Source organism: Tamandua tetradactyla, chromosome 3 (assembly GCF_023851605.1).
Source record: "Tamandua tetradactyla isolate mTamTet1 chromosome 3, mTamTet1.pri, whole genome shotgun sequence".
Taxonomy (NCBI): Eukaryota; Metazoa; Chordata; class Mammalia; order Pilosa; family Myrmecophagidae; genus Tamandua; species Tamandua tetradactyla.
In genome coordinates this window covers 184,782,683-184,808,030 of record NC_135329.1, presented here as the reverse complement: position 1 = coordinate 184,808,030, position 25,348 = coordinate 184,782,683, and the positions used below count along the sequence as shown (strand labels likewise).

Here is a 25,348-nt window from a genome sequence, read left to right as displayed (position 1 = left end):
GAAATAGCCTAGTATCACTTTTAATTTTCTTTAAAGCAACTGATTGCATAATAATTTGTTATGCACTAAGAAAAAAGCACATATGTATACATATATATAAAGTCTAACTCTGCTTCTGCCTTGTAACATTACTATACCCCCACCACCCTAGCCTTAACCCCACCACCACTACCATGAATCTCAAATTCTTAATCAGTTACTACAGATACTACATTTCCATATTCTTGTACACTGAACAAAGAACCTGTATGCTACTGATAAGATATATTTGTTTAAACAATAAATAATGAGTGAGGCAAATTAAAGAAGCTCTTTTTTTAGCTAAACTACATGACATATCAAAATAAAAAGAATGCACAGCTGACTCCTAAAAACTTTTTTTTTGTTTTTGTTTTTCCAAGTTGACCAAAAGAATACAACAGCTCATGTAAACACCAACAAAAAGAAATAGGGAGAGTATTGTTTAAAATATTGAAAAATATTATTCTTTTCAAAATCTTAATGAAAGACCAAGCTACACTTTTGAAAGGTACAATACCCAAATAAAACATAGATCAACATCTACTGTTTGATCATAGAATAGCTGGTACTAAACTTATTAAGTATAAATTAGTGAGAAAGTTAACTAGCTTAAAAATGAAGATAATGGCTGTCTGACATATAATGACTTTAAGCAGTCAGTTTGATTTTAAAAACCAGTCAAACCATTTTGTTTTGTATTTGATGATGAAAATAATAAATAAATAAAATTTGGGTACCCAAAATTTTCACTGTGAAAATATCAGTTGTATATATGTACCATTTTTGCCTGAAGAATATATATGTTTAATAATGTACTTTATAAAATATATAATATATAATATATATTATATATTAAATATAAATATATATTTAAACTAAAGAAGGCTAGTAAAGACACCATTGAAATGAGCAATTATCTGAAAGATGAGAGCATGAATAAACTTGGGTATAAAGTAATGGGAAGAAACAGTTATTAACTTTTCCTTCCAGAAAGACTCTCCAGACATAAAAAGCCTGACCAAGGACTGGTACACAAGAAAAAGATTGCTCAAAAGGACAAGATAGGAAAGGAGCTCTGAGAAGCAGAAGTTTGCATAAAACTGCATATTGAAATACAGATATAATGGAAAACCAGTTTCAATTAAAAACGGCTAAATTTTCATTTTATAATCACCAGTAATCTTCAGCCAATAAAAGTTGAACGCAAGAAAAGAAGAAAGAAAGAAAGAAAGGAAAGACAGAGGTAGGAAGAAGGAAGGAAGCTAGATAGGAGGAAAGGAAAAAAAGAAAAGGAGGAGGGAAGGAAAAGGCAAGCTGTGTGACTTATAAGTAAAACTGTTTGTTCTAAAAGCCTTATTAACATAATAAAAGAATAAACTAGAAAATTCCCCTTTATGGTGTGTGTTTTAATGAAAAACAAATTGTTTACAACTTTCTCAAAAGTCATAGTAATAAACAACAATAGACTGCAAGAGAAAAATTTAGTCACTTCATATTGCCTAAATTTCCATAGAAATTCATTAAAATGTGTAAATAAAAAGTATCATGTAAAGCAGTACCACTGCAAGCCTTCTTGAACTAGAAAGATTAAGTTCAAAGATTATATTCAAAGTGTTTTTTTTTCCATAAAAAGTCAACTCATTGAATTCACATTATTTTCAAAATTTAAATTCACTACAGACTGCTTCCAAATAGCATAATTTTACAAGGAAGCACCCATAGCCTTGGTTCAAAGGAATGACAAAGGAGAGATAGGGGCAAAGTATTACAGAGAGACAGAGAAAAATTAAAAAGCAAACATAGATCTTGTCCTTCTTCATCCATTTAGACAAAGGCTCATCTCTATTTATCTCTTCTTCAATGGACATCTATCAACAGCTGAGAATCTGCTTTTGTTCCTCAACTCCTTTTACTCCCATCCATCCATCCTAACTCTCAGACACACCCTCTCCTTTGATTTTGATCCTTTGTATACCACTTATTTTATAGTTTTTAAACTGCTTTTGGTATGTGGAATAAGTTTCTGGCACTGATAATTCCTTAAGAATACCAAAAGCTGTTTCTCAAATTATTCTAAATTGTAATTGTCATGTGCGGACCAGCATTTAATGACACAACCTCCCACAGAGCTACGTTAATATGAATGAAGCACTTGCGAGACTGTTAATAACTCCATAATGTATGTGTATATACACATATATACTCGCAAATGGTTATATCATATGTAAGTATACGATTGAACACTCAAAGATAATTATATTATCACCCCTACTTTTCTTTAAAAAATAAAAAAAAGAAGTATGTGGAATAAAGAGGGTAGGTATGCAGTGAGACAATCATGCAACTGATGCCTAAAAGCTTGTCTATGAGGCCCTAGGGTATTGCCTCAGTGTCTAAATGTAGTCCCTAGTGTTTGTGTGTCATGTCTGAAAGACATAAGCTCTTCATGTGTATACTAGTTATTCCCCATTATAAAAAAAACAAATACCCCCAGCTGTATCGTAAATTCCTTAAAGCTAGGGGCCTTGTCTGCTATTTCTTTTGTATCTCCCTACATAGACCCCAGTATGATGTCTTGCATATAGTAAAAATTTAATGGATGCATAATGAATCAATAAATAATCGTGAATAAGGCTAAATTTTTATCAAGAGAATAAAAGAGTGGAAGACAAAAGACCAAGAGAGTAAGTCTAACACTCGAATCTGAGATTTAAAAGAATGGTGTTGAAGGAGGGGGAAAAGAAAATCAATGGGATGATCAAAATACTACCCATAGATGAGGAGAAAGGCCTACATTAAGTAGATCAAGACAATGGCAACTGTAAACACATAGAAAGAATCAAAGCAGCAAAAAGATCTAACATCTGAGAGTAACTGATAACGACAAAGAGCTTATAATCATCTTTAACTCTTATATGAGAGTTAAAATGGCTTTCAGTTCTTTCAGAACTCTTATCATCAGATTCATGCATTTACTACAACTACTTTTAGCATTAAGGAATATAGTATTGATCTGGGAGTAACATTACGATCTACTGTAGCTGTTATTCCATATTATTTATATTAATCTGACAGGAGGAAATTAAGCATTAGAAAGAATTCAATAATTTGAGTAATCAACTAGAATATTAAATCACCAGGTCAGTTTCATAGCTTACATGGACATCAATGAATGATTTAGGATGACATATTTAAGCAAACACAAGATGTATTTAATTGTAAATGTCAACAATGCAACTACACTTCTCAACAACATAGCCATCCAATCTGTTACCTAAATGCTAGTAAGATTCAGCACTAAATATGTATGATATAAGAAAACATGCAAAAATATATCAAGTATTTTTCTTCCTTCTCTCTTTTTGACATTTAGAAAATCTGCAAATTGATTTGAACCAAAATTGGTAAAGGAATGAAATGTTTCCTTCAGGCTTAGAGGAATCTGTGCCAAGTTTCATTTCTGACAGTATATTTCTGGCCAAGCTCAAGATCCCTGAAAAGAAATACATAAAAAAGAAAGTATCTTTTTAACCTCAGTAGAACAACATTAGTAAAGGCTTCTGTGGGAAAAGGAAAGGCTTTTGCTTTGAGAAGGCTGTGCTTCTTTCTCAAGGTGTTTTTTTTCCACTGAGAGGATGCCGGCTCTCTCAGTTAATCTGAAGTACCTACAGTGATGAGGTAATAGCTGTACCGGTTTCACTGGGTCACGCTCTCAGCACATTCTCTCTCCCTCTCCTCCCTGTGAAGGTGCTGTAAGTAAGTCATCCAGAGAGAGCGAGTGTTGCTGCAGAGAATGAGCAAACCCTGAGTTCTAAATACCTGAGAATAGTCTGCTTTTGGTAGACAAGACATAATTAGAAACCTAAAGCAGCACAGGCAAAGCGAGGAAAAAAGAGGTTATTTGACAAGGGTAAAAAAATTAAAAGAAAATGGATATGATCAAAATATTATTTTTTAAAATGAAGCTCATTTTAAAAATTACTTAGATTGCCAAGTATATGATAAACAGTTTTGTATATATTTATGGGAAAAATAATTTTGGGAATTAAATGAAATGATGACAAAGTATAAAATACTAAAAATGTTAATTGGATGAATCATGAACTGATAAATCACATGTACCACTGATTCCAAAGGATCAATGGTTCTGATATTATGCAAATCATGAATATAGACATAAACATATGATAATCAAATAAAATCACCAGGAATCAACATTAAAATACACATACATATATTCTTTATCGAAAAAATTAAGATGGCTTTCATTTATTTTTTTGAGGAGGGGCGTGTTTTTTTTTTTTTTTTTTTGGAAGGGGGGAAGTGATTGAAACATCAGGATTCCTGTCAAAATACAGACACCTATTGCTTATTAAACCAGTGTTTTGTGTCATATTCAGGTAAAAGGCTGTCATCTTCCTCTTCGGCATAAAATCAAAGGCATTCTAAAGAGTTTTTATTTATTCCATCTATTTTAACTGCCAAAAAAAATAGTAACTACCCACAGTGAAATAATAGGGTCAGAGAGCTATGCTTTTAAACTGGCTGGTACCTGCAGCTCAGGCATGGGATGTTTTGCATAATGTGGCTCACATAAAAAGGCTTTGTTCCCCATTGCCTCACTGCGGCTGCAAACCTTAATTTCAGTTTGCAGTCATTTCCTCTCCAGGACCATTCGTTTTTAAATAAATCATACCTTTAACATTTAAGTTAGTTCCTTTCCAACATTCATCAGACCCTTTGCCACACATTTAAACTTATATAACACCCAACAATATTTTCTTTGTTTTGCACTACAGCTCTCACTCATACCATGATATTCAAACCCTGTAAAAATAATGATTTGTCTTTTAAATATCCATTCCTTTTTAAAACATTATGCTTATAGTGTAGTCTGTGTGCACACACGTGTGTGTGTGTGTGCGCGCGTCTGTGCATTTAAACAAAAACCCTTCATTTGAATCCGTTTTAAAGGGTCCATGTCCTGGAAGCTGTGAACTAAGGGCTTACAGCAGATGGCACAACACCTATTGTCACAAAAGGGCTTGTTGCTAATGAAAATTGTTTTTTTTTCTATTGGAAATATACTCATTTCCAGTTTTCAAGGATGGTTTTTCTAACTCCAGCCGCTTTATCCACACACCTTCCCCTCACACGGTCGCCCCTCCCCACACCCAAACACACACCTCCCCACTCCCGGCCTCTCGCACACGCTTTCTTGAAATTTCTATCCTTAAACAAAAAACGAGGTTGAGAAGGAAAGCAGCCAGCACTGCAGCTCCCCACCCCGATACCACCCCCAAGAAAAGCCTTTAAAAGAAAAAGAAAGAAAGAATAGATGGTCTGACGGTCTGTGGATGCAGCTTTCCACCTTCATCGTTTAAAAAGAAAAAAAGACGATGTGGACAGTCAAGCTCAACCAAACTCATTTATTCGTGCCCCGCCCTCCAACATCACCAGACACCAATTTTCATTTTCCGAAATATATAAATATTTATAACCTTGCCCTCCTTCCAGCTGCTTCTGGAATAATTACAGAGAAAATTATTTGAAAGTGACAAGGTTTCCATCCCTCATTCGCCAATATGCAGTTCCCTGCAGCTGGATGGAAAAAACAGAAATCCTCCACCTTGAATTCCCTTTTTCCATTATCTTTGTATAATTATCCACCCTCGGACTCCCTACAGCTCAGTTAGTATTAGCTGTCAGTACTCGTATCCTAACCCGATTTAAGTTTCCTGGCATTTCAAAGTGGCCCCTAACAAGGTCACACGCTCGCCTACAAATCTACAGCACGGGTCAGCGCCCCGTTCCCACCTCGGTGGTGATACCTGGAGAGCAAGGGACTGATGCTTCCGCCAGGTGGGAGACTGGACAGCTCGGCAAACCCGTGCCTGTTTCCAAGGCAGAGAGGACGCGCACTCCCTCCCTACTTCCACCCTATTCTAGAGAGAGGCTTCCTCTACGAGGAGACCAAGCGAAAGGAAAAAGAGGTGGTGCCTCGTATCGAACAGAGGTGAAGACGGATCTCTTACCTGGGCGCAGAAACTGGACGCACTCAGGTGGCCGCTGCCACTGCTTCAGGACTTGGAGAGCTAATGCCCTCCAGGGAAGGAATGGTACGGGGAGCGGGGCAGGGGAAGGAGGAGAAGGAAGAACAGGAGGGAGAGAAAGAAGTGGAATGGAAGAAAGGAAGAGAAGATGCTATTGCTGCCGCTGCTGCTGCGGCTGCCTAGAGCCCGCGCAGCCCGAGCGCCCGCCCCAGTCTGAGCGCGGTGCCCCAGCAGCGGACTCCCTGCTCCACCGCCCCGCCCAGTCCTTTCCTCTCCGCCCCCGGCAAGTCCCGCCCGATTCCCGTGGCAGGTCGACGATCCGAAGCTGGGTTGGCGTCGCCTCCGCCTCCGCCGCAGTGTCCGGGAGGGGTGGAGGCGGCGGCCCCGCCTCCTGCCGCAGCCAGCCCGCCGCCGGAGGTGACAATGCAGTTAGGGGCTTCAGAGCCCTGCCCTACCTGGGCAAAGTGCAGGACTGCAGGTACAAGGCTCCGGCAGAGAAGGGCCTCTCTCTAGAAAATTACACTCCCCCCACCTCCCACATTCGACCAGCACACTCGATGGGCAGCGGGAAACTGAACTTTCTTCCTCGACGTCCTTAGGAAATCAATAGTATCAGCTTTAGTTTTGCAGGGAGGAAACCCCAGACACCACCTCCTTTTCTTCCTTACATCACTACGAAGCGGGGTTTCCAGTAACCCCTCAACGGAGAAAGCGCGCTGGCCTTGCCTCGATAAGCCAACACTGCACCCAGAAACCAGAAACAATAAAGGAAAATTAGGGGTGCATGAGAACATGGAACAAATCCCGTCAATGGTAAAAGAGAAAAGTGGAGGCTTTGGAAAATTCTAGTTCCAGCTCTGCCACTAAGATTAATTCATTCAACAAATGTTTATTGAAACTGCCTATGTCAGGCACTGTTCTAGGCACTGGGGAAACATTACTGATTATGAAATAAAAAAGTAAATGAACGGATAAATATATAAATCCCCATAATCGTGAACATTACATACTTACATTCTAGATAACCAGGTGTATAATCTGGTTCAGATAACCTAATCTAAATCTCAGTTTATTAAGTTTTCAGATAGGGTTTTAAAATGTCAATCTATCCTTTTTTGCATGTTTAATATGGAGATATAATAAAATAATCATAAGACTGGTCTTTAAAGAATATGAAGAATGATAAATATAATAAATTACAGAGAACAGTAAATGTTGAACTTCAAGTGTGAAATGTCATCATTTTTTCTAAAAAATCACCTCTTACATGCTTTTAATACAAGAGATTCTTTACCATGGACTCTCCCTAATCAGAGAAAGGCAATTTACTTTAAGTAAGAAAGGTAAGAGGCGACTTAGAATTACTTCCAATATCTATATTCGGTACCCACAAGATATTTTTAAGGTCAGCTAAGATAATGAAGTGTGACTTGCATAGTTTTAACAGTGCTGTTGAAACAGCAACCATAATTTGGTTTTGTCACCTTAATTAACCACAGAGTCATACAGTCATGAATATTTCAGATCATTTCTTAGCCATGTGGTCAATTCTCCCAAATATCAGATGAAAAAACAGACCAATGATGGGAGGCTGCAAAGATTAGAAATCATAACAGAGCAAAATATGAAAGGTCCAGTTTCCAAAGTCCCACCCAATGCTCTCTGTACTTCTGCCCACTGCCCAGCTTCATCCCATGTCTCAGTGATACTTGCAGAGGGATTGGAATGGCAGGAAGGTTGGAGAATTTAGAGGTCCTTTCCAGGAGGTGGCCTGATTGAGAAGAAGGGGAAAACAATATACAACATGTTGATGGCTAAAGGAGTAGAAGCCCCATTAGAGTATTAACAGCTGACATTCATGGCCTGGTGGGCAGCTGCTGGTGCTCTTTGAAAATGTCTCCTCAATCACGTATAGGGCAATTATTGAGTGTTTCTAGGTACTTATTAGTTCTGTGTTATTTGGTACAAGAACCACATTTCAAAAGTAAGATGCTCCTTCTGCCTTCCTTCACTTTAGGCAAAGTTCCCCTGGGCCTGCATCACGTCTGGCCCTTAAGTGGACAGAGACAGCTTCAGGCATTGAAAACAAATCTGCCCACTCACATTTCTGCAAACCAGTGGTTTTTCTCCCACCTTAGTGGTTAGTTCAGTCAGCCAAGATCTAGTGGCCTTTCTCTTTGGGGAGCCTGGTCCTTATATGGGAGATCTCCTCTCAACATTAACTACTATCTTCGTCAGAAAAATAATGCCTAAAGTAACTCAATAGAGGGAACTGAATATGGAGAACTAGTTACAAAGTTGTAGAACTGCCAAGTAGAGGGGTGGGGGTAGGAAACTAATACCATTCAATGTCAGAGGTGAGGAGTCTGAGCTTGTTTAAGAGACCTGAGACACCAGTGGGGCATTCCTAGTTAGAGATGGGACAATGGAGGCGATAGAGCCGCTGCTGGAGTCTCCTCCAGAGCTGAGAGACAGAGGGAGAAATACCTTTGCTTCTCTCTTTCTTCTGTATTTCAAAATCCTGTCACTGGGTGAACTTAGGGGGAAGCCAGTCAACAAACTACATCTGAGAAGTATAGTTTGCAGAGAATTGATTTCTATTTTATATTCTTAATTTATATATTTTTTGCCCCAGAAGTCTCTGTACGTGAAACACATCTCTCTCACAGACAGGTCTCCTGATGGTTTCTCCAAAAAGAAAATTAAATAAAACTATAAGGATCACTAGTAGAAACACTTTTGTATTTCTACTGGTAGAGAAATGTTTACCAGTGGTTAAGGAACATAACCTTCTCCCAGAGTCAGAGGGTAGGTGCACCTTTGCATAGTGGTAAGAATACCAGACTAAAACTGAGAAGCCCATGTCTCAAAGTCTAAATCTGCTAACAGGTTGCAAGAACTTAGGTAAATCTCTTTACCACTACAAGCTTCAATATCCTCATCAGCGAATGAGGATATTCAAACATATGCCATCTAAGTTCTCTTTAGTTTCAGAAATCTCCTTATGAGAATTTCTAGCTCATTTTCAAATTTGCTTATTATGCTGAGGAACATTAATAATGTGGCCCCGAGAGAAACAAGGAGCAAGGTACAGACATATATACAAATCATGGTAATACGACGTGTAATTATCACACAAGAGATGTGTGTACAAGGTGAGGTAAGACACTGAGAAGTAGAAGATCAATTCTGAATGATTTATAACGGTCTTTTATCTTTTGTGTGTGAAATGGGGACATGTTAATTTTGTTTTAAGTTTCATGACCCTTTTCTCTGTGATGATCTGAAGTATATCTACCGTTATTCAATCATGACTGAGAAGTTTTGAGCATTAAAATGCTTTGTTTTAAAAAAAAGTTTGCAGTATAGTTTGCCAAGTTTCCAATTGTTTCTTGTTCTTAAAGTGATGACTGTTTATAGTAGACGGAGGAAAGAATAACAAAAAACATTATATTTTATACATGTTCAAATTGAATATAATAAACTTGAAATATGCCTGTTTGAACAGATGGTAAAAATGTCACTGGCTGCATGAGGGCTATAATATGTCTATGAGGGCTATAAAATATCATTTGGGATTTTTAATTTTCTTTTAAATTGAGGTACAACAAAAATAAAAAACACAGATCAAAGGTATTCAGTTTACATCCCCAACCCCCACCCCAGGCACAGAGAGGCAACAACAACTCTTCGAGCTTTGTTTCACTATAGATTCATTTTGCACATTCTTAGACTTCCTATAAATGGAAACAGACAATATATACTTGAATGCCTGGCTATTTTTGCACAGCACTATATTTGAGATTTATCCATTTTTCAATGTTAAATGCAGTTCATTCCTTTATATTATGTAGTATTTCGTTATATAGATATTCATATTTTACATATCCACTGTCCTACTTATGGACATTTAGATAATTTCTAGTTTCTGCCTATTAGTAATAAGGCTATAACAAATATTTGGATAAGGCGTTTTGTGGATGTAGGTTTTCATCTCTTTACATATCTACCAGAGTAGATATAAGCCAGTTTCCATCCCGTTATTGGGTATGCTTTTCTTAATTGTTTTTCTGTTTGCTATGTCAATGATTTCTGCACCTATGCTCATAATTTTCTTTTTACTTTGGGTCCTTTTCGCTGAAGTGAAATTTTAATCACTAATTTTAGGCTTTCTTTTCTTCTAATATAAACAATTAAAGTTATAACCTTCACTTTAGGGGCTGCATTATCTTCATTCCACAAATTTTGATATGCTCTTTCTCCATTATCGTTTAATCCAAAATATACTATTTCTATTCTGATCGTTTAATTTCCACATGTATATGGATTTGGAAAATATTTTCTGTTATTCAGTTCTAATTTAATTCCATTTTGGAGATAAAATATTTTGTATTCTTTTAATTGTCTTAAATTTATTGAGATTTTGGAGGCAGCAGCTTCCAGGAAGATGGCGGATCAGAGTGGAGTGAGTTCATTCCTGCTCCATGAAACAAGATAGGAATGGGGAGAAAATGTCCAGGACTGCAGGTCCTGGGGTGTGAGTAGTCTATGAGGGTCTTTGGGTAGTTTTCTGGGGGAGGAGGAACAGGGGAGAGCGAGTGGGACGGGTGACTAGGATTCCCACCAGGCAAGCTGCAGGGCACCAGGGAGATGTGATTGAAGGGAACTGACCCTCCTTGGCTCCAGCCTGCACAGCAGCTGGCTGGGGAAACCTTCCCAAGTGGTTGCAATGGGCAGCGTCTGCAGGGAACCCCAAGGCAGGTGATCATCCACTGCAGGGGGGGGCCTCAGGGTGTGGGGAGTAATCACCCTGGTGGGTGCGAGAAAAGCCAGCCTCAGTCATCGTTTCTGGCAGGCCCACCAGCTGTGGATCAGCTAATCAGCTGATCCGCCATGTGCTGCAGGGTTCCTCAGTCACCTGGCAGAGACCCATCAGTCAGCTGCCCCTGGCAGAGCAGCCCCCTGATGGAGCAGGCCCCCTGCTGAACTTGCCAACCACCAGTCCCTCCAGCCAGGAGGGGCGGAGCTGAGGGAGGGGGAGACTTGATCATGCCATCTGCTGGCTAGACACAGTAGGTACAAGTATGCTGCACTACACAGGGAGGGGAGAGCTTGAAGGAGGAGCCTCATGGTCGCCACCTGCTGGGAAGAAGGGGCTAGGCGTTCACCTTGGGTCTCCTGCGTGGAAGTCAGCCATTCTGCGGAGTACCCATGCACTCCAGTCTACCTTATAATAGACCTTTAAGTTGAACGGCATCCCCTACATGAGATGTGGACCTTGATCTGGCAGAGAATAACCCATAAAATGCAAAAGGAAACATTCAGTAAAAATTAAGTAAATACAAAACTTTAGAAGAGTGAAGTAAACCAACCTGCATAATAACTATATCAAGATAACCAAATGTTCCAAACACAACAGAAAATCACAAAACACATGGAGATCCAAACAGAAATGGCCCAATAAATGACCAAATCAAAATTTCAAAGAAGACGCAGAATATGGAACAACTACTCAAGGATATTTATAAGGAAATAAAGGGTATCAGGAAGACACTAGAAGAGCATAAAGAATAATTCAGGAGGTTAAATAGAAAAATGGCAGATTTCACAGAAATGAAAGGTACAGTAGACGAAATAAAAATATACACTGGAGACACATGATAGCAGATTCTAATAAGCAGAAGGAAGAATAAGTGAGCTAGAAGATAGAACAATAGAACCAGAGCACACAAAAGAACAAATGGGGCGGGCCGCGGTGGCTCAGCGGGCAAAGTGCTTGCCTGCCATGCCGGAGGACCTCGGTTCGATTCCCGGCCCCAGCCCATGTAACAAAAACAAACAAACAAACAAAATACAATAAAACAAGAAAATGTTTAAAGATGTTTCCCTTCCTTCCTTCCTTCCTTCCTTCTCTCTGTCTTTCCTTCCCTTCCTCCCTTTAAAAAAAAAAAAAAAAAAAGAACAAATGGCAAGAAAGATGGAAAAAATGCAACTGGGTCTTAGGGAAATGATGAACAATAAGAGGCACAAAAATAGAAGAATTACTGTTGTCCCAGAAGGAGAAGAGAAGACTAAAGGGTTGGGAAAGTTAGTCAAAGATATAATTGGAGAAAACTTTCCAACCCTTATAAAAGACACGAATATGCACATCAAAGAGGCCTAGTGAACTCCAAATAGAATAAATCTCAACATACCCACTCCAAGACACATACTAATCAGACTGTCAGGTGTTGAAGAGAAACAGAAAGTCCTGAAAGCAGCACGAGAAAGGCAATCTACTGTATTCAAGGGAAAATACATAAGACTGACTTCAGACTACTCAACAGGCATGAGGGAAGCAAGAAGACAGTAGTATGATATTTTTAAGATCCTGGATGAGAAAAGTTTTCAACCAAGAATTCTTTATCCAGTCAAGTTATCCTTCAAAATTGAGGGAGAGATTAACAACTTCAAAGATAAAGACTGAGAGAACTAGTCAACAAGAGACCAGCCCTACAAGAAATACTAAAGGGAGACCTCTCAGCTGATAAAAAAAGATAGGAGGGGGAGATCTGGAGGAAGGCACAGAATTGAAGGATATGAGTAAAGGTAATTTAAAGGAAAAGAGAGAGAGAAGGAAAACAATATACAGAACTGACAAATAAAAACTAAAGAACAAGATGATAGAATCAAGAACTGCTTTTACAGTAATTACTTTGAATGTTAATGGGCTAAACTCACCAAATAAAAGAGACTGACGGCATGGATCAAAAAACATAATCTATCTATATGCTGTTTACAAGAGGTGCATCTTAAACTCAAGGACACAGATTAAAAGTGAAAGTATGGAAAAAGATCTTCTCTGCAAGCGATAACCAAAATAAAGCAGGAGTACTATACTAATATCAGACAAAATAGATTTTAAATGTAAAGACATCATAGGAGACAAAGAAGGACCTACATATTAATAAAAGGAACAATTCACCAGGAAGAAATAACAATCATAAAGTGTATGCTCTCAATCAAGGAGCTCCAAAGTAAATGAGGTACCTATTGGAAAAACTGAAGGGAGCTATAGACATATCAACAGTAATAGTGGGAGATTTCAATACACTACTCTCCACTATTTATAGAACAACCACACAGAGGATCAACAAGGAAATTGAGAACCTAAACAATAAAACAAATGAATTAGATCTAATAGACATATAAAGATCATTACATCTCAAAACACAGGATATACATTCTTCTCTAGTGCACATGGAACATTCTACAAGACAGATCGTATATTGGGACATAAACTATGTCTCTATAAATTTAACAAGATTGAAATTATTCAAAGTAGTTTCGTTGATCACAACAGAATAAAGCTGGAAAATCATAATCACCAAAGAACCAGAGCGTTCACAAATATATGGAGATTAAACAACACACTCTTAAATAATCAGTGGGTCAAGGAAGAAATTGCTAGAGAAATCAGTAAATATCTGGAGATGAATGAGAATACAACATATCAAAACTTACAGGATACAGCAAAGGCAGTGCTGAGAGGGAAATGCACTGCCCTATATGCCTATATTAAAAAACAAGAATGAGCAAACTTTGAGGGTTTAACTGCTCACCTGGAGAATTTAGAGAAAGAATAGCAAACTAACCCCAAAACAAATAAAAGACAAGAAATTATAAAGATTAAAGCAGAAATAAACAAAATGAAGAACAACAGAACAATAGAAAGACTCAACAAAACTAAAAGTTGGTTCTTTGAGAAAATTAATAAAATTGGTGGTCCCCTAGATAGACTAACAAAGAAGAAAAGAGAGAGGATACAAATAAAATCAGAAGTGAAATGGGGGGTTGTTACCACAAACCATGAAGAAATTTTAAAAATCAGAGAGAATATTATGCAAAGCTATATACTAACAAACTAAGTAACTTAGATGAAATGGGCAAATTCCTAGAAACACACAAATTACCTATATTGACTTGAGAAGAAATAGATGATCTTAACAAACCAATTACAAGTAAAGAGATCCAATCAGACATCAAGAATCTTCCCACAAATAAAAGCCTGATGGCTTCAAAGGAAAATTTTACCAAACTTTTCAAAAAGAACTGACACCAACCCTGCTCAAACTCTTCCAAAAAAAACTGAAGAAAAATGAACCCTACTTAACTCATTTTATGAAGCTAACACCACTCTAGTACCAAAATCGGATAAAGATATAAGAAAAGAAAACCCTGTAGTTTCCTAATTTTCAATTTCCCTAATTAACATAGATGTGAAAATTCTTCACAAAATACTAGCAAATCATATCCAATGCCACATTAAAAGAATCATACATTATGATCATGGGTTTATAACAGGAATGCAAGGGTGGTTCAACACAAGAAAATCAATCAATGTAATATAGCACATTAACAAATTAAAAAGGAAAAATCACATGATCATATCAATTGATTCTGAAAAAGCATTTGACAAACTCCAGCATCCTTTCCTGATAAAAACACTTCAAAAGTTGGGCATCAAAGGAAACTTTCTCAATATCATAAAGGGCATATATGAAAAACCCATAGCCAGCATCATACTTAATGGTGAGAAATTGAAAGCATTTCACTTGAGATAGGGGATGAGACACGGATGCCCATTGTCACCACTATTATTCAACACTGCATTAGAAGCACTAGCTGGAACAATTAGACAGGAGAAAGAAATAAAATCCATCCAAATAGGAAGGGAAGAAGTAAAACTTTCATTAATTACAGATGGCATGATCCTATACTTAGAAAATCCTGAAAAATCTACAGTAGAACTACTTGAGCTAATAAACAAATTCACTGAAGTGGCAGCATTCAAAATTAATGTACAAAAATCAGTAATGTTTCTATACAGAAGCAGTGACCTATCTGAGGTGACAATTAAGGAAAAAATTCCATTCAAAATAGCGACCAGAAGAATTAGGTATCTAGGAATAAGCTTAACCAGGAATGTCAAGAAACTTATACGCAGAAAATTACAAAAAAAAATGCTAAAAGAAAAAATGACCTAAATAGATGGAAAGATATTCCATGCGCATGGATAAGAATGTTGAATATCATCAAGGTGTCAATCTTACCCAAACTGATCTACAGATTCAATGCAACATCAATAAAAATCCCAACAACCTACTCTGAAGACTTGGAAAAACTGGTTATCAAATTTATATGGAAGGGATAGAGACCTCAAATAGCTAAAGATATCCTAAAATGAAGAGCAAACTTGTATCTTCCTGACTTTAAAGTTCACTATAAAGTCACAGTGGTCAAAGCAGGATGGTACTGACACAAAGACAGAAGGACTGACCACTGGAAGAATTAAGACTGCAGAGACTGAACACCAAATTTATGGACATTTGATCTTCAATAAAGCCCTGAAATCCACTGAATTGGGACAGAATAGTCTTTTCAATAAATGGGCATGGGAGAACTGGATTTCAACAGCCAAAAGAATGAAAGAGGACCCCTACCTTACACCTTATACAAAGATTAATTCAAAATGGATGAAAGACCCAAATGTAAGAGCCAGTATCATAAAACTTCTTTAAACAAATGTAGGGAGACATCTTCAAGATCTAGTAATAGGAGGGAGCTTCTTAAACTTTACACTTAAAGCACAAGCTATGAAGGAAAAAACTGGACAAACGGGAACTCCTTAAGATCAAGAGCTTCTATGCCTCAAAGGACTTTGTTAAAAAGGTGAAGAGGCAGCCAACTCAATGGGAGAAAATATTTAGAAACCACATATTCGGATAAAGGCTTGATATACTGTGTACATAAAGAAATTATACAGCTCACCAACAAAAGAACAAACAACCCAATTATAAAGTAGGCAGAGGAAACTTACAGGCACTGCTCTGAAGAGCAAACATAGATGGCTAAAAAGCACATGAAGAACTCATCTTCATTGGCTGTAAGGGAAATGCAAATTAAGAAGACAATGAGATATCACCTTATACTTATAAGAATGGCTACTATTAAACAAATAAGAAACTATAAATGTTGGAGAGGCTTTGGAGAAATTGGAACACTTATTCACTGTTGGTGGGAATGTAAAATGGTTTAGATGCTGTGGAAATTAATTTGGCAATTCCTCAGAAAACTAAATATTGAGTTGCCCTATGACCTGGCAATACCAATACTTGGTATAAATCCAGAAGAGTTGAAGGCAGTGACATGATCAGACATCTGCACACCAATGTTCATAGTGACACTATTCACAATCGCCAAGAAATGAAAACAGTTCTGGTGCCTATCAACAAGTAAATGGATAAACAAAATGTGGTATATACATACAATGGAGTATTATGTGACATTAGACAAAATCATGTCCCGAAACATACGACAATGTAGATGAAACTTGAAGACATAATGCTGAGTGAAGTAAGTCAGACCCAAAAGGACAGATACTGTATGATTCCATTATTATGACTCCGATAAAGCCACCAGTGTTTTGGAGCAGTTAGAAGTAAAAATCTGAGTTGAGGGCATGGTAGCCCATGACAAACTCTGGGAACTGTTCTGTAGCTGCTTGTTGAAGTTTGCTTTGAAAATTATTGCATTTTTTCCTTCTTTTCTTTGTACATACATATTTTACAGCTAAAAAAGACTTTTAAAAAACTATAGGCAGTTATAGTACTACTAGATAAAATAAATTCCTGAAATAAAAAATTTGAAAATATTTAGTAACATAGCTCACTACTATGACAAAGTTGATACTTGTAATACCTTTTTACTTGATATTTTGAGAAACCACAGTTTTGATAATCAAATAGTATTTAAGACACTGTTTAATATTAGAATTCAAGTAACTCTGACATCTGTATTAATAGATTTTTTTCCTTCCTTGCTTTAATTTTAAATTGCTTTATGAAACATATCATACAAACAGGCTTTATGATGATTACGTAGATATTTTCTTAATCTTAGAAACACTAACTTAGATATCCATTGTAGGTGGTTAAAATTTCCATATGTTAATTGTAAAAATATTTATATCTTCATATTTTTCCGAAATCAGGAAAATATTTAGTAACACAGGTCATTACTATAGCAATGCAGATATTTATAAGAACTTTGTACGTGACATTTTGAGAACATTCACAGTTTTGACAGCTGATCAAATGGTATCTAAGTTAGTGTTTAATACTTAGAATTTAAGAACTTTGCTATGGGAATATGTCGATTTTTTTCTTTGTTGCCTTAATTTTAAATTGGTTTATGAAACTTACTGTGGCAAACATAAGCTTTACAATGATTATACAGATACTTTAAATATGCTCATGGTTAAGCTAATTAAGATATCCATTGTTGGTGGTTCTAAGTGCATTGTTTGTTTCCTTAAAAAAAAAAAAAGTGGAATCTCCGGAGATGATGGTGGTGGTGGGGATTTACTGAGATTTCTTTCCTGGACCAAACATTTACATTGGTAAATGTTCTAAGTGGCCTTAAAAAAGTGTTTCAAAAGTGGCTTCCAAATGGATAAAGAAAAAAAAATGAGAAAAACTGAAAAAAATAGGAGAAAAATCTTTGTGATCTCAGAGTAGGCAAAGAATTCCTAGATATATCACCAAATACAAGATGCAAAATAGAAAAAAAAATTGATGAACTGATACCACTGAAAAAAAAAGTCCTTGCTCTTCAAAAGACTCCACTAAATTAAGTAAAAGAAAAGACATGTCAAAGACTGGAAGAATAGGTTCCCAAACCATTTATCCTATAAAGGATCTGTATCCAGAAATATTACAAAAATTCAATAGTAATAAAAAAAAAAGCCCATTCTACCCAAAAATATGCAAAAGATTCAAATACACCCTTTATTGCAAATGATACATTAATGGTTAATAAGAATATTTAAAATGCTCAATATTTATTAACTAAAAATCAAGTCACAGGACTTCCTGGAAGATGGCGGCTTAGTAAGACGCGCGGATCTTAGTTTCTTCTCCAGGACACCTACTAGGGGAGTAGAAACGATACAGAAAGCGCCCAAAGCCACAACAGAGATAAAAAAGACAGCGTACCCCATCCTGGAACGGCTGGCTGGCTGAGAGAAGCAGCTCGGGTGAGATCGCCGAGGCGCGCGGGCCTTACCGGGCGGGGTGGCAAGCGGCCGGAGTTACTCCCTTCCCCCTTCCCGGGCCAGCTGGGAGAATTGGAGAGGTGGTCCCCTGAAACCAAGGCGACTGGCGCCCACACCACGCGCAGCCCCCGGACCAACTGAGAGAATTGGATCGGAAACCCCCAGGCCTCGGAGAACGGTGACCCCGTGACTCCCGGGGAACGTGCACTCTCTCGGGCGGGCTGCTGCCGCTGGCACCCTCCCGCCACGCTTGTTGCCCGGGCAGACTAGGAAATTCGGACGGGCTCTTTCCCTGGCTGCGGCGACCAGCAACCCTTCCTGCGTTCGGACACCCTCCCTGCATTCGGACCCCGGGCCGGCTCAAGCCGCTTCGGCTAGCGAACCCCCAGGACGGCGAGAGTTTTCCAAAGTTTAAGGTCCCACAGCACCTTTTACTGGTGGGACCCGCAGACAAACGTGTGCCACGAGCGCCACCTACTGGGCAGGATAAGAAAAACAGAACCCAGAGATTTCACAGAAAAATATTACAACCTTGCTGGGTCCAACACCAAGAGAAATCTGAATAAATGCCCAGACGCCAGCAGCAGAAGATAACTGTCCACGCTCAAAAGATTGAGAATATGGCTCAGTCAAAGGAACAAACCAATAGCTCAAATGAGACACAAGAGCCGAGACAACTAATGCTGAATATACGAACAGAAATGGAAAACCTCTTCAAAAATGAAATCGATAAATTGAGGGAGGACATGAAGAGGACATGGGCTGAACATAAAGAAGAAATAGAAAAACTGAAAAAACAAATCGCAGAACTTATGGAAGTGAAGGATAAAGTAGCAAACATAGAAAAAATAATGGATAGCTACAATGATAGATTTAAAGAGACAGAAGATAGAATTAGTGATTTGGAGGATGGAACATCTGAATTCCAAAAAGAAACAGAAACTATAGGGAAAAGAATGGAAAAATTTGAACAGGGTATCAGGGAACTCAAGGACAATATGAACCGCACAAATATACGTGTTGTGGGTGTCCCAGAAGGAGAAGAGAAGGGAAAAGGAGGAGAAAAACTAATGGAAGAAATTATCACTGAAAATTTCCCAACTCTTATGAAAGACCTAAAATTACAGATCCAAGAAGTGCAGCGCACCCCAAAGAGATTAGACCCAAATAGGCATTCCCCAAGACACTTACTAGTTAGAATGTCAGAGGTCAAAGAGAAAGAGAAGATCTTGAAAGCAGCAAGAGAAAAACAATCCATTACATACAAGGGAAACCCAATAAGACTTTGTGTAGATTTCTCAGCAGAAACCATGGAAGCTAGAAGACAGTGGGATGATATATTTAAAATACTAAAAGAGAAAAACTGCCAACCAAGACTCCTATATCCAGCAAAATTATCCTTCAAAAATGAGGGAGAAATTAAAACATTCTCAGACAAAAAGTCACTGAAAGAATTTGTGACCAAGAGACCAGCTCTGCAAGAAATACTAAAGGGAGCACTAGAGTCAGATACAAAAAGACAGAAGAGAGAGATATGGAAAAGAGTGTAGAAAGAAGGAAAATCAGATATGATATATATAATACAAAAGGCAAAATGTTAGAGGAAAATATTATCCAAACAGTAATAACACTAAATGTCAATGGACTGAATTCCCCAATCAAAAGACATAGATTGGCAGAATGAATTAAAAAACAGGATCCTTCGATATGCTGTCTACAGGAAACACATCTTAGACCCAAAGATAAACATAGGTTGAAAGTGAAAGGTTGGGAAAAGATATTTCATGCAAATAACAACCAGAAAAGAGCAGGAGTGGCTATACTAATATCCAACAAATTAGACTTCAAATGTAAAACAGTTAAAAGAGACAAAGAAGGACACTATATACTAATAAAAGGAACAATTAAACAAGAAGACATAACAATCATAAATATTTACGCACCGAATCAGAATGCCCCAAAATACGTGAGGAATATACTGCAAACACTGAAAAGGGAAATAGACTCATATACCATAATAGTTGGAGACTTCAACTCACCACTCTCATCAAGGGACAGAACACCTAGACAGAGGATCAACAAAGAAATAGAGAATCTGAATATTACTATAAATGAACTAGACTTAATAGACATTTATAGGACATTACATCCCACAACAGCAGGATACACCTTTTTCTCAAGTGCTCATGGATCATTCTCAAAGATAGACCATATGCTGGGTCACAAAGCAAGTCTCAACAAATTTAAAAAGATTGAAATCATACACAACACTTTCTCGGACCATAAAGGAATGATGTTGGAAATCAATAATAGGCAGAGTGCCAGAAAATTCACAAATACGTGGAGGCTCAACAACACACTCCTAAACAACGACTGGGTCAAAGAAGAAATTGCAAGAGAAATTAGCAAATACCTCGAGGCGAATGAAAATGAAAACACAACATATCAAAACTTATGGGACGCAGCAAAGGCAGTGCTAAGAGGGAAATTTATTGCTCTAAATGCCTATATCAGAAAAGAAGAAAAGGCAAAAATTCAGGAATTAACTATCCATTTGGAAGAACTGGAGAAAGAACAGCAAGCTAACCCCAAAGCAAGCAAAAGGAAAGAAATAACAAAGATTAGAGCACAAATAAATGAAATTGAAAACATGAAAACAATAGAGAATATCAATAAGGCCAGAAGTTGGTTCTATGAGAAAATCAATAAGATTGATGGGCCCTTAGCAAGATTGACAAAAAGAAGAAGAGAGAGGATGCAAATAAATAAGATCAGAAATGGAAGAGGAGACATAACTACTGACCTCACAGAAATAAAGGAGGTAATAACAGGATACTATGAACAACTTTACGCTAATAAATACAACAATTTAGAGGAAATGGACGGGTTCCTGGAAAGACATGAACAACCAACTTTGACTCAAGAAGACATAGATGACCTCAACAAACCAATCACAAGTAAAGAAATTGAATTAGTCATTCAAAAGCTTCCTAAAAAGAAAAGTCCAGGACCAGATGGCTTCACATGTGAATTCTACCAAACGTTCCAGAAAGAATTAGTACCAATTCTCTTCAAACTCTTCAAAAAAATCGAAGTGGAGGGAAAACTACCTAATTCATTCTATGAAACCAACATCACCCTCATACCAAAACCAGGCAAAGATATTACAAAAAAAGAAAACTACAGACCAATCTCTCTAATGAATACAGATGCAAAAATCCTCAATAAAATTCTAGCAAATCGTATCCAACAACACATTAAAAGAATTATACATCATGACCAAGTAGGATTCATCCCAGGTATGCAAGGATGGTTCAACATAAGAAAATCAATTAATGTAATACACCATATCAACAAATCAAAGCAGAAGAATCACATGATCATCTCAATTGATGCAGAGAAGGCATTCGACAAGATTCAACATCCTTTCCTGTTGAAAACACTTCAAAAGATAGGAATACAAGGGAACTTCCTTAAAATGATAGAGGGAATATATGAAAAACCCACAGCTAATATCATCCTCAATGGGGAAAAATTGAAAACTTTCCCCCTAAGATCAGGAACAAGACAAGGATGTCCACTATCACCACTATTATTCAACATTGTGTTGGAGGTTCTAGCCAGAGCAATTAGACAAGAAAAAGAAATACAAGGCATCAAAATTGGAAAGGAAGAAGTAAAACTATCACTGTTTGCAGACGATATGATACTATACGTCGAAAACCCGGAAAAATCCACAACAAAACTACTAGAGCTAATAAATGAGTACAGCAAAGTAGCAGGTTACAAGATCAACATTCAAAAATCTGTAGCATTTCTATACACTAGTAAGGAACAAGCTGAGGGGGAAATCAAGAAACGAATCCCATTCACAATTGCAACTAAAAGAATAAAATACCTAGGAATAAATTTAACTAAAGAGACAAAAAACCTATATAAAGAAAACTACAAAAAACTGCTAAAAGAAATCACAGAAGACCTAAATAGATGGAAGGGCATACCGTGTTCATGGATTGGAAGACTAAATATAGTTAAGATGTCAATCCTACCTAAATTGATTTACAGATTCAATGCAATACCAATCAAAATCCCAACAACTTATTTTTCAGAAATAGAAAAACCAATAAGCAAATTTATCTGGAAGGGCAGGGTGCCCCGAATTGCTAAAAACATCTTGAGGAAAAAAAACGAAGCTGGAGGTCTCGCGCTGCCTGACTTTAAGGCATATTATGAAGCCACAGTGGTCAAAACAGCATGGTATTGGCATAAAGATAGATATATCGACCAATGGAATCGAATAGAGTGCTCAGATATAGACCCTCTCATCTATGGACATTTGATCTTTGATAAGGCAGTCAAGCCAACTCACCTGGGACAGAGCAGTCTCTTCAATAAATGGTGCCTAGAGAACTGGATATCCATATGCAAAAGAATGAAAGAAGACCCATCTGTCACACCCTATACAAAAGTTAACTCAAAATGGATCAAAGATCTAAACATTAGGTCTAAGACCATAAAACAGTTAGAGGAAAATGTTGGGAGATACCTTATGGATCTTACAACTGGAGGCGGTTTTATGGACCTTAAACCTAAAGCAAGAGCACTGAAGAAGGAAATAAATAAATGGGAACTCCTCAAAATTAAACACTTTTGTGCATCAAAGAACTTCATCAAGAAAGTAGAAAGACAGCCTTCACAATGGGAGACAATATTTGGAAATGATATATCAGATAAAGGTCTAGTATCCAGAATTTATAAAGAGATTGTTCATCTCAACAACAAAAAGACAGCCAACCCAATTACAAAATGGGAAAAAGACTTGAACAGACACCTCTCAGAAGAGGAAATACGGATGGCCAAGAGGCACATGAAGAGATGCTCAATGTCCCTGGCCATTAGAGAAATGCAAATCAAAACCACAATGAGATATCATCTCACACCCACCAGAATGGCCATTATCAACAAAACAGAAAATGACAAGTGCTGGAGAGGATGCGGAGAAAGAGGCACACTTATCCACTGTTGGTGGGAATGTCAAAGGGTGCAACCACTGTGGAAGGCAGTTTGGCGGTTCCTCAAAAAGCTGAATATAGAATTGCCATACGACCCAGCAATACCATTGCTAGGTATCTACTCAAAGGACTTAAGGGCAAAGACACAAACGGACATTTGCACACCGATGTTTATAGCAGCATTATTTACAATTGCAAAGAGATGGAAACAGCCAAAATCTCCATCAACAGAAGAGTGGCTAAACAAACTGTGGTATATACATACGATGGAATATTATGCAGCTTTAAGACAAGATAAACTTATGAACCATGTAATAACATGGATGGACCTAGAGAATATTATGCTGAGTGAATCCAGCCAAAAACTAAAGGACAAATACTGTATGGTCCCACTGATGTGAACGGACATTCGAGAATAAACTTGAAATATGTCATTGGTAACAGAGTTCAGTAGGAGTTAGAAACAGGGTAAGACAATGGGTAATTGAAGCTGAAGGGATACAGACTGTGCAACAGGACTAGATACAAAAACTCAAAAATGGACAGCACAATAATACCTAATTGTAAAGTAATCATGTTAAAACACTGAATGAAGCTGCATCTGAGCTATAGGTTTTTGTTTTGTTTTGTTTTGTTTTGTTTTGATTTTACTATTATTACTTTTATTTTTTTTCTCTATATTAACATTCTATATCTTTTTCGGTTATGTTGCTAGTTCTTCTAAACCAATGCAAATGTACTAAGAAATGATGATCATGCATCTATGTGATGATGTTAAGAATTAATGATTGCATGTGTAGAATGGTATGATCTCTAAATGTTGGGTTAATTTCTTTTTTTCCGTTAATTAAAAAAAAAAAAAAGAGAGAAGGGATAATTGGAGATGAAGGGATACAGACTGTACAACGGGACTGGATATAAAAACTCAGAAATGGACAGCACAATACTACCCAATTGTAATGCAATTATGTTAAAACACTGAATGAAGCTGCATGTGAGGTATAGGTTTTTTGTTTTTGTTTTTTTTGTTTTTTTTTCTTTCTATTATTGTTTTAATTCTTATTCTGTTGTCTTTTTATTTCTTTTTCTAAATCGATGCAAATGTACTAAGAAATGATGAATATGCAACTATGTGATGTTATTAAGAATTACTGATTGTACATGTAGATTGGAATGATTTCTAATTGTTTTGTTAATTCTTTTTTTAATTAATAAAAAAAAAATAAAAAAAAAAATTACCAGCTTTTCTGGTTACTCAATAAATGGGCCAGAGTAGCAAAAAAAAAAAAAAAAAATCAAGTCACAATGTTGTTCCACTATACACTCACCAGAAAGACAATAATAAAAAAGACTGACAATACAAAGTGCTGGTGTGGATGTGAAGAAGTTGGAACTCTATACATTACTGGTAAGAATGTAAAATTGCACATTCACTTTAGAAAAAAGTCTACTGCTTCTTAAAAATTTAAAAATCCACTTACCATATGACCTAGCTATTTCATTCCTAGCTGTCGACTCTAACAAATACAGGTGTTCACAAAGACGTTTATCTTCATGTTCTTAGAAGCATAATTTGTAATAGTTGAAAACAGGAAACAGCCCAAATATCCATCAACTAGTGAATTAATAGACAAATTCTGTACTACTAAGCAATTAAAGGGAACATAGTACTGATACATGCAACAATCAGGATGAACTTTAAAGACATTTTTTTAAGTGAAAGAAGCCAGACACAGAAGACCATTCATTGCATAATTTCATTCATACGAAGTTTCTGGAAAAGGCAAAACTACAAAACAGAAATTAGATCACTGGTTGACTAAGGCAAAGGCAGGGAACTTTTTATGGTGTTCCAAGTACTTAAAAACTGGATTTATTGTAATGGGTATACAGTTATGTAGATCAATCAAAATTCATTAAATTGTACACTTACAATAGTGAATTCTGGATATTATGTAAATTATAATTTAATAAATCTGTTAACAAAAAAAGAATGAATGTCCACACTGATATTGTTACATGGAGTGTTTTATTAACGCCATTTATATCAAGTTGCTTAATGTTGTTGCTTACATCTATATACTCTTATGTTATTATATCTATATCCCTATAGAATTTCTACATATTTGTCCTAAAAGTAGAGACAAGAGAGTTGAAATATCCAAATG

At 37.0% G+C, this 25,348-nt stretch overlaps 1 protein-coding gene across 30 annotated transcripts in view; it reads right to left on the bottom strand.

The window, feature by feature from the left end:
• MAP2 (microtubule associated protein 2) overlaps nt 1–25,348 on the bottom strand; it is a 331,538-nt gene that overhangs the window by 273,633 nt on the left and 32,557 nt on the right. For 29 of the 30 annotated variants that reach the window (XM_077154920.1, XM_077154931.1, XM_077154933.1 and 26 more), the window contains exon 1: nt 6,057–6,274. The exons of the other annotated variant lie outside the window; for it this stretch is intronic. The gene's annotated coding sequence lies outside the window, so the exon portion shown is untranslated. Of the gene's footprint in view, nt 1–6,056; nt 6,275–25,348 lie in introns of those variants that run through there. 30 annotated transcript variants of the gene reach the window in all.